Source organism: Amblyomma maculatum, chromosome 4 (genome assembly GCF_055883805.1).
Source record: "Amblyomma maculatum isolate TAMU_Amacu chromosome 4, ASM5588380v1, whole genome shotgun sequence".
Taxonomy (NCBI): domain Eukaryota; kingdom Metazoa; phylum Arthropoda; class Arachnida; order Ixodida; family Ixodidae; genus Amblyomma; species Amblyomma maculatum.
In genome coordinates, this window is record NC_139347.1 from 172,613,591 (window position 1) to 172,631,157 (window position 17,567).

Consider the following 17,567-nt stretch of genomic DNA (forward strand, 5'->3'; position numbering starts at 1 on the left):
CATTTCCTACGTCATCATTGGGCAACAGGTACATTATAGTCGCCACAGATTATCTAACCCGCTATTGTGAGACGAAAGCTCTTCCCAGCGGCACGTCTACTGATATTGCGAATTTTTTCATCTTTAATCTAGTCCTTCGTCACGGTGCCCCTGCGATCGTTTTAACTGACAGAGGCACAGCATTTACTTCAGCTCTAACCCAGGAAGTGATGCGGCTCAGTGGCACTTGTCATCGCAGAACAACAGCTTACCACCCTCAGACGATGGCCTTACTGAGCGACTCAATAAGACCATCGTCTATATGCTTTCTATGTACGTCGACGAAGATCATAAGAACTGGGACCAGATACTACCGTATGCAACATTTGCTTATAACACCGCAGTCCAGGAAACGACCCGATTTACACCGTTTCGTTTGGTGTACGGTCGCGAAGCTGTCACCATGCTGTACGCAATGCTACTGCCACATGTTGCCCACCCATCGATTGCCGGTGCCGACCAATTCGTCCAGCATGCCGAGGCCGCTCGCCAGCTGGCTAGACTGAGAGTCCGGACACAGCAAGTTAAAGATGCTCGACGGTATAACCTTCTTCACAGGAAGGTAATTTACAACCCTGGCGATCAGGTTTGAGTGTGGACACCTGTTCGCCAGCGGGGTCGCTCCGAGAAGCTTCTGCGCCGCTACTTCGGCCCGTACGAAGTGCAACGCAAACTCAGCGACGTCACCTTCGAAGTGACCCCGCAAGGAAATGTTCGCTCATTCCGACGGCAAGCACAATCGGAAGTCGTACATGTCGCCAGGATGAAGCCCTTCTACTCCCGCTAGGTCAAGCTACATGTATTTTTTTTTGCTTCCTTTAACTACTTGATGTGAATGCGCATCCTCGCCCACTGCGGTTATCCTCGACCTCGCCATTCGGCATCGGAACGATGCCTTTCCCACCGGGAGGGGAATACCGCAATGTTATCTTACTGGCGCTGCCATGTGGCGAGCTCGGGAGAGTGGCACGCGCTTGTCTTCTTCGCTCTCGGTGCTCGCCCGCCAGTCGGTTCCGTGCCTGAACTTGCCGGTACTTCTACTTATGTGTAAGTAAACCTGCTGAACCAGTTTCACTGGCTTCTGTGACAATAAGAAACTGCCAGCAAGCATAGAAATGGTTTGTTAAGACTATTCGCCTGAGTGAGTGGCAAGATTCACCATATTTCACGTTGAAAAGCAACTTTTGAACATCAAATTATTGAATACCAAATTGTGAAATTTGAAAGCTTCATTTTGTTCCAACATTGCTATACAAAACTTCGTACTTATGCATTACAAGGCGAGACCAACAACAGTATAAGCAAATTTCAGTAATAGCAACATGAATACAGCCTCAGTTAATATTGAATAACCACAAAGAGAATAAAGCTCAACCGACAGGCCCAATGTTTGCGGCTAATTATGCAGGAAGAGTTCAAAAAGGACCATGACGTAACGAAGGACTATCATCACCTTTGGGTACTTGTCTGTTGCTGCTTCCTTCATACATTGGCAAAATAGTGTAGCTATAAATTCGGTTTTCTTATGCTTTAATTTCTTCAATAGGGGAACCTGCAGTCTTTGCTCATCTTGCAATGTTCTAACATGGTCTACCAATATCAACTTGACTCCTCTTCTTATCCTGCTATATTGATCTCTCCTTTCATGCCATTGTATATTTGGCCCCCTTTAGTTATAATACAGAGATCCCGCGTTTTGTCATGTTCACAAGAATTCATTAGTAACAAGTTTATAGCAGTGCATAAGCCTTGAGACACCATCTGAAGATAGGAAGAAGAAAAAATTGATACTGTGGCAACATAATATCACATGCAGCACTATGAGTACGGGATAATAAATACTTTAACAAGAAAAACACAATGCATTAGCACACTTTCTACCAGCACAGCAGGAAATATTACACACTTCCAAGTCCTCAGTTGATGGAAAGCATGACCGCTTTAGAACCCGAATTACAGACATGTCTGGGATGTCATCGCCATCTAACACGTCTATATATTCCTTGAAGTCATTGTCCAGAATCTGCACAAAATAAAAAAAGAAAAGATGAAGCACAATCTAAAATTTCATAACGTACAGCACAGGCAGGGTTGTGAACAGTATTAAAACAAGGGCTAGACTAGCAAATAAATAGGTTATTTCATAAATGTTTCTCTGTTACACAAGCCACTTAAAAATAATTATAATGCTCAATCATTTAGTGACCTGCAAGCATTTAAAGTAGATTGCTGTGCAGACGTTATCAAAAAAGGCACTGCAATGAGGTGGTTGAAAAGCCATACGCCAATATTTAACCTGTCCTCTCCAGCCGTTTTATCAGAGTTTGGCACGTAGCATTCCACGCCGTCATCTTGAGGGCGCAGAGACAGCCGCGTGCATTTTGCGTCGCATATATTCATTGGTCTTTTGCCGCTAATCGGTTTGCTTATCGCCCGACAGCAAGTGCTTCTGATCTATTGCGTTACTTGAGCGCGAACTGGCATTCACAGATCCTAAGCTGGCCTCACACATGCACGCGTGGTACGCGAAGCGCCGAGTCCCCTGATGCGCGCCGCCCGCATTCTTTTCTCCACTTACTCGCTGCTGCTTCAGCAGCGCTCATCTCTTCACTCTCAAGTCTCCTCCTTCTTTGCCATTTATGCCAACAATAGCTTTCTCTCCCGCCTTCTCGCCGCATTCAACGGGCAGCTACTTCTTCGCCCTTTGTTCTCCCTCTCACTTTTTGGGGTTCCAGACACTTATGAAAAGCCCGCTCGGTTTAAATACAGACCTTCAGCACAATGTGTACCCACTTGTCAATTCGTTCACCAAATTACTACGGACCCGAATGCTCATGCAGTTTGCACCTGATTAAAAAAAGAAACAGGACGGGACGGGATTGACTGTCATTTAAAGTAATAGCATAGCTTGTACTAAGCATCCGCTATTCCCCAACAACCTGACTCGAGGACAAACTAAACTAAGAAATGTTGCAGTGCCATGATTATTTCATTTCAGAATTTTTGCAGGCATAATTAAGAAATGTTGCAGTGCCATGATTATTTCATTTCAGAATTTTTGCAGGCATGAAGTACGAGGCAAAGTGCTATGATATGTGGAAAGGACACATATAGCGTCCCCAGGCTTAATTACCACTCAGATTATCGTAGCGTCATTAGCATACGTGAATGACTCTGCGCACCCAGAATTTCAGACCCACTTAAAGTGTGTTGGCAGGAGAGACTGCACGGCAAAACACATCTGCAATATTTAAGGTCTTCAAAATTCACCTATGCCAACTAACCGATGGACGCGCGTGGACCAAGCTGCAAACGGAACCTCCAAGTGCTAAAAATAAAGTCAATATTCCATATCTTTGCACTAAACCCTGTCCAAAAATTTGACGGCACTGTCCGCGACCTTATGTCGAACAGTAGGACAATTCACAGCACGTCGTGCTGATAAAAGGACACGACGCAACAATCCTTAGGCGAAATTTATTACGATATGTACAATTCACAGCAGAAAATTCAGTTTTTATTGTTTAGCGTCAAGCAGACATGCATTGGTCTGCAATTTTGCAATTTTTTTAATTGGGGTCTACGATACGTAGTCTTTGACGATAATTTCTTTACAATGGTTCAGTCCCGAGATTCTTCGGAAGACGAATCACAAAAATTATTGCCAGTGATGAAATTTATTTGGGAAAGCAGATTGAGAATCTCATTGGAATTCTTCAGCGTGACCTTAGTGAGACGAAAAGTTGCCGTCTGCAGCAATGACTTGATTTAGTCATCTTTGCATAGAGTCGTATAGTGCCGCCACTAGGTCTGGACGTTGGCGCAGGGCTTCCCATTTCTCTTTGACAGCATGCCAGAGCTGGTCAGCTGTGCCACCACAAAGGCGCCGTGAGGAAAGTTCCTTCTTCATGAGTCCCCAGATGTTTTCGATGGGGTTGAGGTCAGCCCGTTAGGTGGCCACGGGGGCTGACGCACGGCGCAGCGCTCAAGAAGGTCGCTTACAGCACGCGCCTTGTGCACGGGGCTGCGGTCGTGCTGGAACACGTAGCAGCCATCCGGGAATGGTCCGTCCAGGACGTATGGAATCATGTGACCGGTAAGGATCTCGCAGTACCTTGGCGCTGTGAAAGAGCCCTCGATCCGCACGAGTGGGCCGAGGCCGTTCCTACTGATGGCGCCCCAGACGCTGACTGAACACCGGCCACTGCTGAGCACGTTGTGGGTGTAGTCAAGGAGATACCTGTGCATAGGATAGCAAAGATGTTCCAACAAATATTAGCATATGCCGTCTCCCAAACTTAATTCAAGTAGCGCTAACATAACAAATCCAACACTCTGCTGAAGCTTCTGCTCGGCAGGAGAGAATAACCTACTTCGTATTCGATACTGAATCTACGTCAAATCAAACAGAAGGGAAAAACGAGGCTGCACTATATTCTCAATACTATGATGTGTTGCAAAGCATACTTCATTAGCTGTAAGAATTACAGGTCATACCTGCTGTTGAGCGGGCGCCACACACGTTGTTGCTGGTCCCAGCGCGTGCAGAATGTGGACTCATCCGAAAAAATCACTTCCCGCCACTCCTCTGGAGACCACTGCTGGAAGGCTCTGGCAAAACCGAGTCTTTCTTTTCTTTGGTTTCTTGTGAGGTGCGGCTTTTGAGCTGCAACTTAGTTCATTAGACCTGCTTTTCGCCACCTTGATCTAATAGTGTCGTAGGAGCAGCTCATCCCAAGTTCGTCACGAACCTCCCGGGCGTTCAAGAATTGGTCTACAGCTACTGCAGCAACGATTAACTCTTCTTCAAGCGTAGTACTCCTTGGCCATCCACTGCGCTCAGCATCGACAATTCTGCCGTGTTCGTCCCTTTATGCTCTAAGAATACGGCTCACCAATTCTCTCAAATAGATGCGAAACGAGTATTTAGTTACCGATGAGTTGAGTAAGGCGTGTCGTAGAAAACGTCTTTGGATTCTCGCTCAACGACTCATCTTACGTGAGCCATTCAAGACAGAGGAAGAGAACATCAATCGCATTATCACATCTTGCATATTACTGCACAACGTCATGGTGTCTGAAGAGAAACCAGCTTCCCATGCAGTCTACTGCCCCCCCCCCCCTTCCAGCCCCACATACTATGCAGAATGGCATGGGCAGCTCATCGAGGAAACGGAGAAGCAGGAGACAGAGGGAAATGCAAGGCTAACTCCTCTTCCAGCCTTAGGTTGTCACCCAGCCATGTAATCATACTGTTGGCAAATAAGCTTAAGCCGATTGCTGGTTACTTTAACTCATCGAAATAGCTTATAACTAGGAGTCAATGCTGTCTGGTTGATGATTTGGAAAAAGAGCCCTTTCTCTCTAATATTCCATGTTCTCTCCTTTCAGGCTTGCACATGCTACCACGGACAAGTTGTGCGAATACTTCATCAGAAGCAGCCAAGCAAAGTTTCATGGCAGGAGAAAATGATCAGAGACAGCCAAATGAAGACAATGTAACATTTATTTTTATTTTGCACTTACAGCATACTTTGTAGTTCACAGTTAATATGGTCCTGAAAACGTGCTTGCTGTCCTGTATGCAGATAAGAAACAAAAAAAAAATTAGACTTGACATATAGTATTGCCTTATGTATTTCCTGTCAGTAATTTGAAAATTGCATGGCAATGTCGTCAATTAGTTGGAGCTTTTCTTTGGCCTTGGCCTTTTAGAAAATGAAACGCTTGTGAAGAGAAAATAAATTCACTTCAGAAGCAAGCACCGCAGTCACTAGTTGGGTTCAATTAACCATGCATTACAAGAGACATGAACGACGGGATGTCATAATGCAGATTTATCTTTCCACATCAGAATCGCAGTCCTCTGCTCTGCTTTCTAGTTGGCTGCAAATATTAGGCAGACGACGTGCACTAAATTTCAATCACTTAAAGTGCACACCTGACTTTCTCAGATAGCTACCTTTCAGTTGTAGCTGTGTGTAGAGTGGATGGTCCATCTGACTGAAAAGGACGATCCAGATATTCCTGGCGCTGCAGGCTCTGGAATGGCCCCTTGAGTGGGGGCATCTGGCTGATCTTCAGATCTATTTCCAATCAATAAATAAACAATACCATGAATTGAACAGGGTTTTTTATCATTTTAACTCAATCCTCACATGAGTTCTTTGAACCAGGCTTTCTAGGCATGGATTATGGGCAGTGAACTTACAACCTGTAAAGAATGAAAAGATTTACACTGTTTTAAAACTTACTGTTGAGACTGGGGGCTATGAACGCTTAAACAACATTTATTTATTTATTTATTTATTCATTCATTCACTTATTTATTTATTTATTTATTTATTGTACCCTCAGGGCCAAAGGTATTACAGAGGGGAGTGGGTTAATTAGGATACAGAACAATGAATATAATACAGTGAAAATAAGTAGTACAAAATAAAAGTCCTCCAGAATAAAACAAACAACATTCACAAAGCGTAAATAACATAAAATCAATGTACACAACACAGTGGAAACAGATATAACATATGACCAAATTCCTTCAGAATAAACATTCTTAGCTATTGCGTCGTGAAAGGTTTTCTTATCTGAAATGGCTGCAATATCGGGGGGAAGGCGGTTCCATTCCACAGATGTGCGGGGAAGATATGACTGAAAAGATGATTTGATGTGGCATGTTCGAATGCCAACCTTGTGCCGGTAATCGATGCGATGTGAAATGTATTCTGGAGGTGATATGAAACAGTCGTGAAGCGCAACGTGATGATATAACTTGTGAAATAGCGTTAGGCGACCAATTTTACGGCGAGATTGTAACGGTGGGAGTGAAACGTTAGATTTCATGGCTGTGATGCTTGCCGTACGATTGTAATTTGAAAGAACGAAGCGGACGGAATTATTTTGGACTAGTTCCAAGAAATATATGAGGTTTTCATGTGTAGGGTCCCATATTGATGCTGCGTATTCGAGTTTAGGACGTATAGCGTTTTATACAGTAAAAGCTTAAGAGATGAGGGAGCGGCAGAGAAATTCCGAAGTATCCTAACATGCGGTTAGCGTTATTAATAACGTAGTCAATATGAATAAACCATGTTAAATTTTGAGTGATATGAATACCTACATACTTGTATGTTTTTACCCAGTCAAGAGGAGTACCATTAAGATAATATGAAGGAAGAGCGTTAGATGCACGGGAAATGCGCAAAGCTTTACATTGATTATTGTTTAATACCATATTCGATGCATTGCACCAGTCTGACACCAAATTGAGGTCTGACTGGAGAGTGTCAGTATCGTTAATGTTATTTATTTCCCAAACTATTAATCGTCAGCAAAAAGGTCAATGTTAGAGGATATGGCAGAAGGAAGGTCATTAATATAGTTTAAGAATAGGAAGGGTCCAAGGACCGATCCCTGTGGAACACCAGATAGCACGTTAGTATTCGGTGAATTAGTGTCATTAGCATGTAGAAATTGGCAACGGTTAAGAAGGAAAGATTTAGTCCAGTCGAAGACGTTAGGATTGAGATTAAGATTTATGACACACCTTATCAAAAGCTTTGAAAAAAATAAAAAGAATGCAGTCAGCAAACGGTGAGTTGTCAAGTATGCGGTATAGCTTATCAGTAAAGGCAAGTAATGGAGTTTCACATGAGTATGTTTGACGAAAACCATGTTGCGCAGGTGTGAAAAATGAATTCTCATCGAGAAAGGTAACGACATGCTTGAAAATGATATGTTCTAGCATTTTGCAGCATGTCCTTGTGGGCGAAATGGGACGAAAGTTTTGAGGGAAGTGCTTACCACAGGACTTGTGAATTGGAACCACCTTCCCAATTTTCCAGTCGTTAGGAAGGCTTGCTGTGTCGAGTGACTGTTGAAAAAGTTTGGTTAGTATATAACTGAAATATAAGAACAAGTATGTTTTAGGAATTTAGCGCTAATCGCATCGAAACTAGGTGAAGAATCATTTTTAAAGAGTCAGTTAATTTGTCTACGTCAGGTCAATCGATTGTTATAGGTGGCATTGTCGGGAACCTGTAGTGCTGTATGTAAGGCAGATTAACGCTTGAAGGGGAGGAAAAGCTTTCAACGAATGTGTCATTCAGCACGGAAGCAGAAAGATTACTGGGGATAAGTTTACCGGAGGCATCTTGTAGTCTAATTAATGGGTCATTCGCCGGTTGTATAACGCACCAGAATTTCTTAACACTCGTTTTCAAAATAGTTGGTAATGTGGTAGACAGAAAGCAATTTTTTGTTAGTTTAATCGCGTTGACGTAAGCGTCCGAAGCAGACTTGTACTTCGCCCATCGCGTGTTAGATGGTGAAAGCTTCGCGCGGCGGTATAAACGTTTCTTTTTGTTAGATAGTCGTCTGATGTAAGAGTTGTACCAAGGTGCTTGTGGATTAGAGGTGACGATGCGCTTAGGGATGTACTTATGTGCTAGGCTGGCACACGTGAGGGCTCATGAGCTCTCGCGTGTGCCAGCCTAGCACTGGCAGTTAGTTCGTGAACCTTCGTTTTGAATGATATCCAGTTTTCCTCGAAAGAGCAGTAGTAAAATTTTGCCATAAAGTAATCAACAAATATGCCCAGTTCATGGTTAATAGCGGCAAAGTTGGCGCGATTGTAATCTAGGATGGATTTTTTTATTTTTTTTTTTCGCTTTTGGACGTGGTATATTAATGAGAATATTAAGCAGAACATGATCACTGATGCCTGGAAGATATGTTATATCAGTAGCTAACTCTGGATTAGTTGCTAGAATTAGATCAAGAATGTTGGAAGCGTTATTTAGCATCCTAGTGGCTTTTGTTACTGAGTTAGTAAAAATATGGTGCATAGTTGTAAGAATTCTTTAGCTTGATACGAGGGGGGAGATGAAGAAGGCGGCTGAGCAGTCCATAAAACAGTTGGAAAATTAAAGTCCCCAAGTAGAAAACGTGGTGGTGAAGGAAATCGTCTGCGAACAAGATTTAGAGCGTCGTGAAGGTCGTTAGTAAATGTAGAAGAATAAGTGGGAGAACAGTAACAGACGCCAATAATCAATTTAAGATGACCTATCACTATTGACGCAAAAATTAGTTCTAATTCGCTGAAGACAGAGATACATGAAGATGGAATGTCTTTAGAAATCGCAAGTAAAGCACCGCCGCCACGTTTGGCTGTTCTATCGCAACGATATACCGAGTAGCTATGAGCGTTGTGGAAAATTTCGGAATCTGAAACATGTGTTGGGAGCCAGGTTTCCATTAGCGCTATGATGTCAGCTGAGCATGTGTCTATGGCAGAGGATAAAGAAGTATGCTTGTTAAGTAGGCTGCGGACGTTAGTATAAAGAACAGATATCGACTGTCCACAATCCCTCGCGATTCCCTACAGTGAAGCGAAAGATCGAGTTACATGATCCGATTCAGAAGATTCGCCACGTGCCACGATTTCTTCATTTTCTTCCCGATTCTTCGTGATTTATTCAACGGTGTCCGTGGTAGGGTTATACATGAAGCATTTTTTATTGATGTGAAGCTTGTTATAGCATATCTTAACAGAGCGAGGGCCAGCATGATAATTTCCGAAATCAAAAAGTTTTTCCCAGCATGGCGCGTAGCCGGTGAGAAATCTTCACTGATGGTGATGTTATCCGTTTTAAATTGTTACGAAAGGTTATTGTTCAAAATATTCAGCCACATATAACAAACACAACACTATATTGCATTTATAATATTACACCTAAAAGTTTAGATTGTGCTTGATACTACAATCATGGAATGAGCACTCTGAAAGTGCACTCTAATACATACTGAGAAAATATGCAACTTACATTGGTTCTCTCGACACATGCTCCATTATGCGCTGCATTTGATTGAAGTGTTTCCACTCCACAGTAGGAACGTTGGCAGCTCCAGCTTCATTCCTCATGCAGGACCTAATTTGGTTTATAATTTTGAAAAAAATGTGTCTTTTAAGTTCTTAAAATATTTTTCTGATAAATGGCTCCTACAAGAAAAACAAGACTGGTTATCGAGTACATTAAACATGAATTTGTGTTTGCTTATTTTTTGTTCACATGTTCTATCGGTCTCTTCAGCGTTGCCACTGTAAACTATTTAATCTTAACTGCACGGCTTTCCAGCACAGCAGAACCACTCCAATATTAGTTTTTAAATGCACGAAATACGTGGGCCACTATTGTAAGAGGTGAAACATTCGGCATTAGCCTTTCGCCACCCGAAATAAGTCTCTAAAAACGCATCACGCTCACGGTCCGCCCTAGAGCTTGTCACAAAGCACACAGCGCCGCTACAGTGATGTTATACGCTCCAACATATTCGTACGAGCTGAATATTCACAGCAGAGGAACCCGCAGCGGCACAAGTAAATAAAAGAAGTATGTAGTGCATACTCGCTCTAGCTACACTGCATGCGATATGTGCAAATAGCGAGAATGAGCGAAATGATTAGTGTTATCACTTCGCAGCACGTAATACATGTGTCGTACACGATCGCGCGAGGTCAGCTTGCATGGGACAAAAGAAAGTTAGCAGCAGCGGGCACACAGCCAACCGCCCCGTTTCAGGCTGTATACGCAAAGCATACTGCACTGGCACTGAAAAAAAAAAAAACAGTTCTCAAACAGCGGCTTGAGCCAAATGGTCGTCAATGCGGTGGTTTCGAAGTACGTTGCATCGTACCCGATCGCGCGAGGTACGCATGCATACGATAAAGCTAGCAGCGGCGCGAGAACAGAGCGAAACATACTCTACCGGTATCCGAAAAGTTCTCGAAAAGAGGTTTATTAGAGTCTGTTCCTCCATATTAGTGCTTTCGCACTGATGACAAAAGAAAGCAGAGACCATGTCACCCAAAACGTTTACCATTAACATAGTCTCGACTGTTATAAAACAGCTTACTTGCTGCATATTGGACAATACGCAAGCTACAGAAGAGCTTTATATTTGGTATCTAAGCATTAGGTCTGCCTGGTCTTTCACTATGTCGCATGCACTCTCGAATATGTCGTTTTAATAGAATAAACTACCTGAATCATTTCCTGAAAGAAAATCTTTTCACCAGTCCACGTTACATCTCATCTCTCATCGATCGTCAACACAAAGTTGAAATGCAATCTTGCTGCACTAATTTATACCGTTTTACCTTCTTACCAAGAACCGTCTTCCTACCTCCGCAGTCATCGTCTGTGGCAGCACCAATTTTAAGCTCGCTGTTCAAAGTGCCTTATAGTTCATTCATTATTTTTCCATTCTGGAAATATAACCACTCCTTTCTGTTCATCCTACGGGCTTTGAAAAATAAGTAGAATAAGCAAATAAATAAATTGTGCACAGGCTGGAGTCAACTTTTTGTGAGATAGGATAGCTGTTTGCAGGTACAAGATTTTTATTTCCGCCGTTTCTCTCAACCAACTGTACAAAGTGCCTAAGAAAGGGCGGCGGCCCTTATGATGCCTTTTTTTATAGGTATGCAGCGGCTGGCACAGGGACAACACAGATGGTAAATCGTTTTTGTAAGTGAGGTTTAAGCGCGGAACAACGCGACACAAGGAACAGAGTAGACAGGACAAGGCGCCTGTCCTGTCTACTCTGTTCCTGGTGTCCCCTCCTTCAGCGCTTGAAACGTACTTTAAGAAACGCGCTAACTTGCAATAGCCTCCTTTCAAGGTACGTAAATATTTTTTTCCAGCATGAGATTTCTGCTTCCACAATATTTAAAACATAATCACCTGGTTCTTTAATTTTACCAGACGTTTAGAGGGCCGCTTAGAATCGAATATGAGCAGTGTTCCAGTAATGCATTTAATACAATCTTTCGTGGCTCCAATCAAAAGCAAAAAAAGTAATTTTTTTTTTTTTAGTTTTGGCGCAAAGCTTTCCGCCAGCTTCAAATACACACTAAAAATCAAAACAAAGCTATGCTTTCTTCATAAAGTTTTATTCTTGATATAAATGATTATACAATAGGTTTCGATTACTTTTATTACCTTCGTTTGTAAGCATCTTTTTTAACAAGATCTATAATGATAAGGGGGGAGCGGGAGGGTTTTTCTTTTCTAGCTGGTGAAGAGCTGATGTTTATGGTTAAAGCTGAAGCTTTTCAGGATTCATTAAATGTGTGCGTTGTAATGGCCTCTGCGGTCGCAATGTCTTCCTAACGCGAAGCGTAAGTAGAAGAATTAGACGGCTGTCCTTTCAACAAATCTCAGCTTCACCGGCCCTTCAGGTTTGGCTGTAAGCAATGTTCGGTATCCAATGTCTTGGCGCTGGTTTTCCACTTTGTATCTCTCCAAGACCTGTGAAAAGATTGAGATGCAGGAGTGTTTATTAGAACACTGGAAGAGATGCTGGTTTCGTTCACACGTGTTTCCGTTGTGCAAAATGAAATCGTAAATTGCAAATTTGGTTTATTTGTACGTGACTGTAACATTCGCACTTGTGTTAAAGAAACTGAATACAATGTTCAAAAGCTTCAAAACCTTCATAAAGTGTGTTTCGCTAGAGAACGAGTTCTCAGGCAACATATGATCATTTTACACTATGATTTGTTTGTTGTTAAGACCATTCCCTATCAAAACGCAGCATCACACACACACACACACACACACACACACACACACACACACACACACACACACACACACACACACACACACACACACACACACACACACACACACACACACACACACACACACACACACACACACACACACACACACACACACACACACACACACACACACACACACACACACACACACACACACACACACACACACACACACACACACACACACACACACACACACACACACACACACACACACACACACACACACACACACACACACAACACACACACATATATATATATATATATATATATATATATATATATATATATATATATATATATATATATTGAAGGGGGTGTGTTTATTCAGTCCACGCAGAAGGATTCAACTGCTCAGGATGAATTCGCAGCGGAGCGTCAGGCGTACCAAACCACGAAGACAACGAACAACTTCTTCGTCCTCGAGAGTGCCAGCACGCGATGTATGTCCGTGGCAATAACGATGAAAATTACCACACTACAGTTTCCCCCCGGGTAGAGAAGGAGCCATCCTGGCGACTCATGGAGCCGAAAGGACAGACGGATCGTAGTATGGCTTGATTCGGCTCACATGAACTATTTCGCGTCCACGGCGACGCAAGTCCGCAGAGGTCGTAACGGGCCCAACTACGTAGTTGACAGGAGATGTTTTTTGAAGGACTCGGTATGAACCGTGATACCGAGCAAGAAGCTTCTTTGAAAGGCCGACGGTTGTGGCAGGAACCCAGAGCCACACCAAGGAGTTGGGCGCATAAGAAGGAGCCTCGCCAGTGTCACGATGGTGTTTTTGTTGCCACTGGTTTTCCTTTGTAAGCGAGCGAGCTAGCTGGCGGCATTCTTCTGCGTACTGGGCGGTGTCCGAGAGTGGCATTGGTTCAGAAACATCAGGGCGGTAGGGCGAAAGCGCGTCCATTGGGATGGTTGGCACGCGCCCTCAAAGAAGAAAGAAGGGAGAGAATCCAGTGGTTGTCTTTATCGCAGTGTTATACGCGTAGGTTACGAAGGGAAGAACCTGGTCCCAGTTGGAATGAGCGTCGTTAACGTACATGGCCAGCATGTCACTCAGAGTACGGTTCAAACGTTCTGTCAGGCCATTCGTCTGAGAGTGGTAAGAAGTAGCGGTGCAATGAGTGATGCGGCATTCTTTCAGTAGGGCCTCAAGACCGTCGGACAAGAAAACGCGTCCGCGGTCACTGAGCAGCTCCTTTGGAGTCCCGTGGCGAAGAATCTAGTTGTGGAGAAGGAACAAAGCAACGTCTATTGCTGATATAGAGCGAAACGATAATGTTTCATTGTAGCGAGTAAGATGGTCTACTGCCACGATAATCCAACGGTTTCCAGAGGCAGTAGTAGGAAGAGGGCCATAGAGATCTATGCCAACGCGGTCAAACGGACGAGCAGGACAGGGTAACGGCTGCAACGAAACAGTGGACTTCTGAGGAGTGTTTCGGCGTTGACAAGATTCGCAAGCGCGCACGAAATGTCGTACAAAGCGGTACATTCCACGTAAGTAAAATCGCAGACGTAGGCGCGTGTAGGTTTTCAATACGCCACCGTGAGCACACTGTGGGTCTTCATGGTACGCAGCACAAATTTCGGAGATGACGCGGGATGACTAGTAGTCAATTTCATCCATCAAGCAATTAATTGCGGCGATAGAGAAGACCGTCACGAATGGAGAAGTGGTGGGCTTGCCGGACGAGCGCTTTGGATGAATGACCGGGTGTAGGACCTGAGAGAAAATCCAAAACTGCCCTGATCCAGGGGTCATTCCGCTGTTCGGTAGCCATGTCGATAGGGGCAAGAGTAGACAAATCGTAAGCACAGAAGTAGTCAGACGAGGTATCACTTGGCAATGGCGAGCGGGAAAGAGTATCCGCGTCCGTATGCTTCATACCTGACCAATAAATGACATGAATGTCATACTCCTGGAGACGGAGAGCCCAGTGAGCAAGGCGACCACATGGGTCTTTCAAAGAGGCGAGCCAGCACAAAGCGTGATGATCGGTCACAACATAAAACGGTTGGCCATACACACAGGGACGAAATTTCCCGATGGCCCAAATAATGGCCAAACATTCCTTTTCTATGACTGAATAATTATACTCTGCTTTCGTCAATGTTCGGCTGGCGTATGCCACAACATACTCGCTGAAACCAGGCTTACGTTGGGTAAAGACGGCACCAAGCCCAATACCGCTGACGTCAGTGTGGATCTCCGTAGGCGCAGTCGGATCAAAGTGGCGTAGAATGGGAGGCGAAACCAAATGGCGGCGTAAAGTGTTAAAGGCTTTATCGCAGGCTGGAGTCCAGGAGGAAAGGAGCTGGTTCAGAGGCGCGATGATAGAGGCGAAGCTCAAGATGAAGCGTCTAAAGTAGGAGCAGAGGCCGATAAAGCTCCGGAGCTGCTTCAGGGAGGTTGGCTTCGGAAACTCTGCAACTTCGCGAAGTTTGGTGGGATCAGGAAGAATGCCGTCCTTAGAGACTACGTGGCCTAGAATTGTGAGTTTTCGAGTGGCAAAGTGGCACTTCTTCAAATTCAACTGAAGCCCAGCGTCGGCGAGACATGTGAGGACATGCTATAGGCGAAGAAGGTGAGAAGAAAAGTCGGTAGAAAAAACAACGATGTCATCCAGATAACAATGACAGGTCTGCCACTTGAGTCCACGAAGAACAGTGTTCATCAGGCGCTCGAAAGTAGCTGGGGCAGTGCAAAGGCCAAAGGGCATAACGTTGAACTCGTATAAGCCGTCCGGTGTTTTAAAGGCAGTTTTCGAGCGGTCATCATCAGCCATCGGTACCTGCCAGTTGCCAGAGCGCAAATTCAGTGAGGAGAAATACTCGGCTCTCTGTAAAGAGTCCAAGGCGTCATCGATTCGCGGCAGAGGATAGACATCTTTGCGCGTGATCTTGTTTAGTCTAAGGGAATTGACGCAAAACCGGATGGAACCCTCTTTCTTGGTGACCAAAACAATCGGAAAAGCCCACGGACTATTAGATGGCTGTATGACGCCCCGGCGAAGCATGTCGTCCATGTTATCAGCAATGACTTGGAGCTCAGAGGCTGACATGCGATAAGGAGGCTGTCGTAAAGGTGTATTTGTACCAGTGTCGATTGTGTGCGTAACGGCAGACGTGCGACCCAGAGCAGTGTGAGGAAGGTCGAAGGTAGAAGTGAAGTTTTGTAGAAGAGCAGCGAGCTGATCGCGTTGTGCGTGTGGAAGATCTGCGTCAATAGCTTGTTGAAGAACATCGGGTGGTGTCGAAGCGGTCGCTATGTCGCAAGAGCTGAGAACATTAACGTCTAATGAAGTAGACGTAGCAGGAAGAGTATTTACAAGCGCGGGATGAAGTTCTTCAATACGATCGAGACACTCGCCGCGTATCAGGACGGACGGGCACGAAAGTGGATTTGAGACGTACATTGCACTTAGACCATCTTCGAACTTGAGGACAGCAAATGGAATCAGGAGGCAGGGATGGCGTGAAGCGGCGTCGGAAGGTGTGAAGAAGACAGTCGAACTAATAACGCTTTCACAGGAGAGAGGAACGAGGGCAGCAGAAAATGGAGGAATGTCTGTTTCATTGGCGACGAGGAGTTTTGCAGGCAGGGTAGGGACGTCACACAAGACGGTATCACAAAGAGGTAAAAAGGAAACTTCCGCGCGGGCGCAGTCAATAATGGCATGATGAGTGCAAAGCAAATCGTAGCCCAGGATGATGTCGTGTGAGCAGAGAGACAGTACAATAAACTCGATGGTGTATAAGACGTCTTCGATGAGAACACGGGCCGTGCACGCCGCTGATGGATGAATGCGCTGTGATGAGGCGGTGCGAAGCGAAAAGTCGGAAAGCGCGGTGGTCACCTTACGAAGACGACGGCAAAGCGCTTCACTGATAACGGATATGGCAGCGCCTGTGTCGACAAGAGCGAGTATTGCGACGCCGTCGACAAACACTAGTATTACGTTAGTGGGAGAACACCGAGGACTTGAAGAGTTCAAACCAAGCGCAGGTCTTGCCCTGGGAACTGCGACTGTTAGTTTTCCTCAACACTGCCGGTAGAACGTCGAAGTGGGGATGGGGAACGGCGACAAGGGGAAGGTGATCAGCGAGCTGTGTATGTTTGATTGCCGCAAGATACAAAGTTGGAACCGGGCGGAGTTCTCTGCGAAGGCTGGTCCTTATCGTAGGAGTAGTTCCAGAGGTCAGCTCGAGAAGGTGGAAGGCGTTGACGGCAAAGGCGTGCGACAAGGCCCGGTAGCCCGCAAGTGTAGCAAATTGACCGGTTGTCGGCGGTTCGCCGAGGGTTTGTAGGGCGTTGGCGTACCCTTGGAATATAGACATAGAATGAAGACCCAGGAAAAGGCGAAGGAAGGTTGGAGGTAGCGGCCTAGTAGAAAAGAGATGCTGATGGTATTAGCGGCCTGGTCGCAACTTGGGCGTAAGTCAGTGGTGCCGTTACTTGCTCCGGCACGGGGCTGGGCGGCAGCACAGGGCTGGGCGGGAGCATGGAGCTGGGCGGAAGAACATCAGCGATGTGATCTTGCATGGCACGCCGTATGGTAGGGGCCAAAGACGGAGCCATGTCAGGAACAAGGCGGCCAGTATCTTGTAACTGAGGGATCAGTAATAGCTGGCGGGCGACCTCTTCTCGAACGAACGCTTTGATTTGTTGAAGCAAAGGGCTGTTCTCTGATGGAGTAAACCGCCCAACGCTAGTGAAGAGATGGCGTCGTCTCTACCACTGGACCGCCGGGTAGAAGCGCGCTTTTTATGAAGCTCGTCATAGCTCTGGCAAAGTTTGTTCACGTCACTGACCGTGGCAGGACTTTTCACCCACAGCATCTGGCACGCGTCCCGGGAGATGCCCTTTAGGATGGTTTCGATCTTA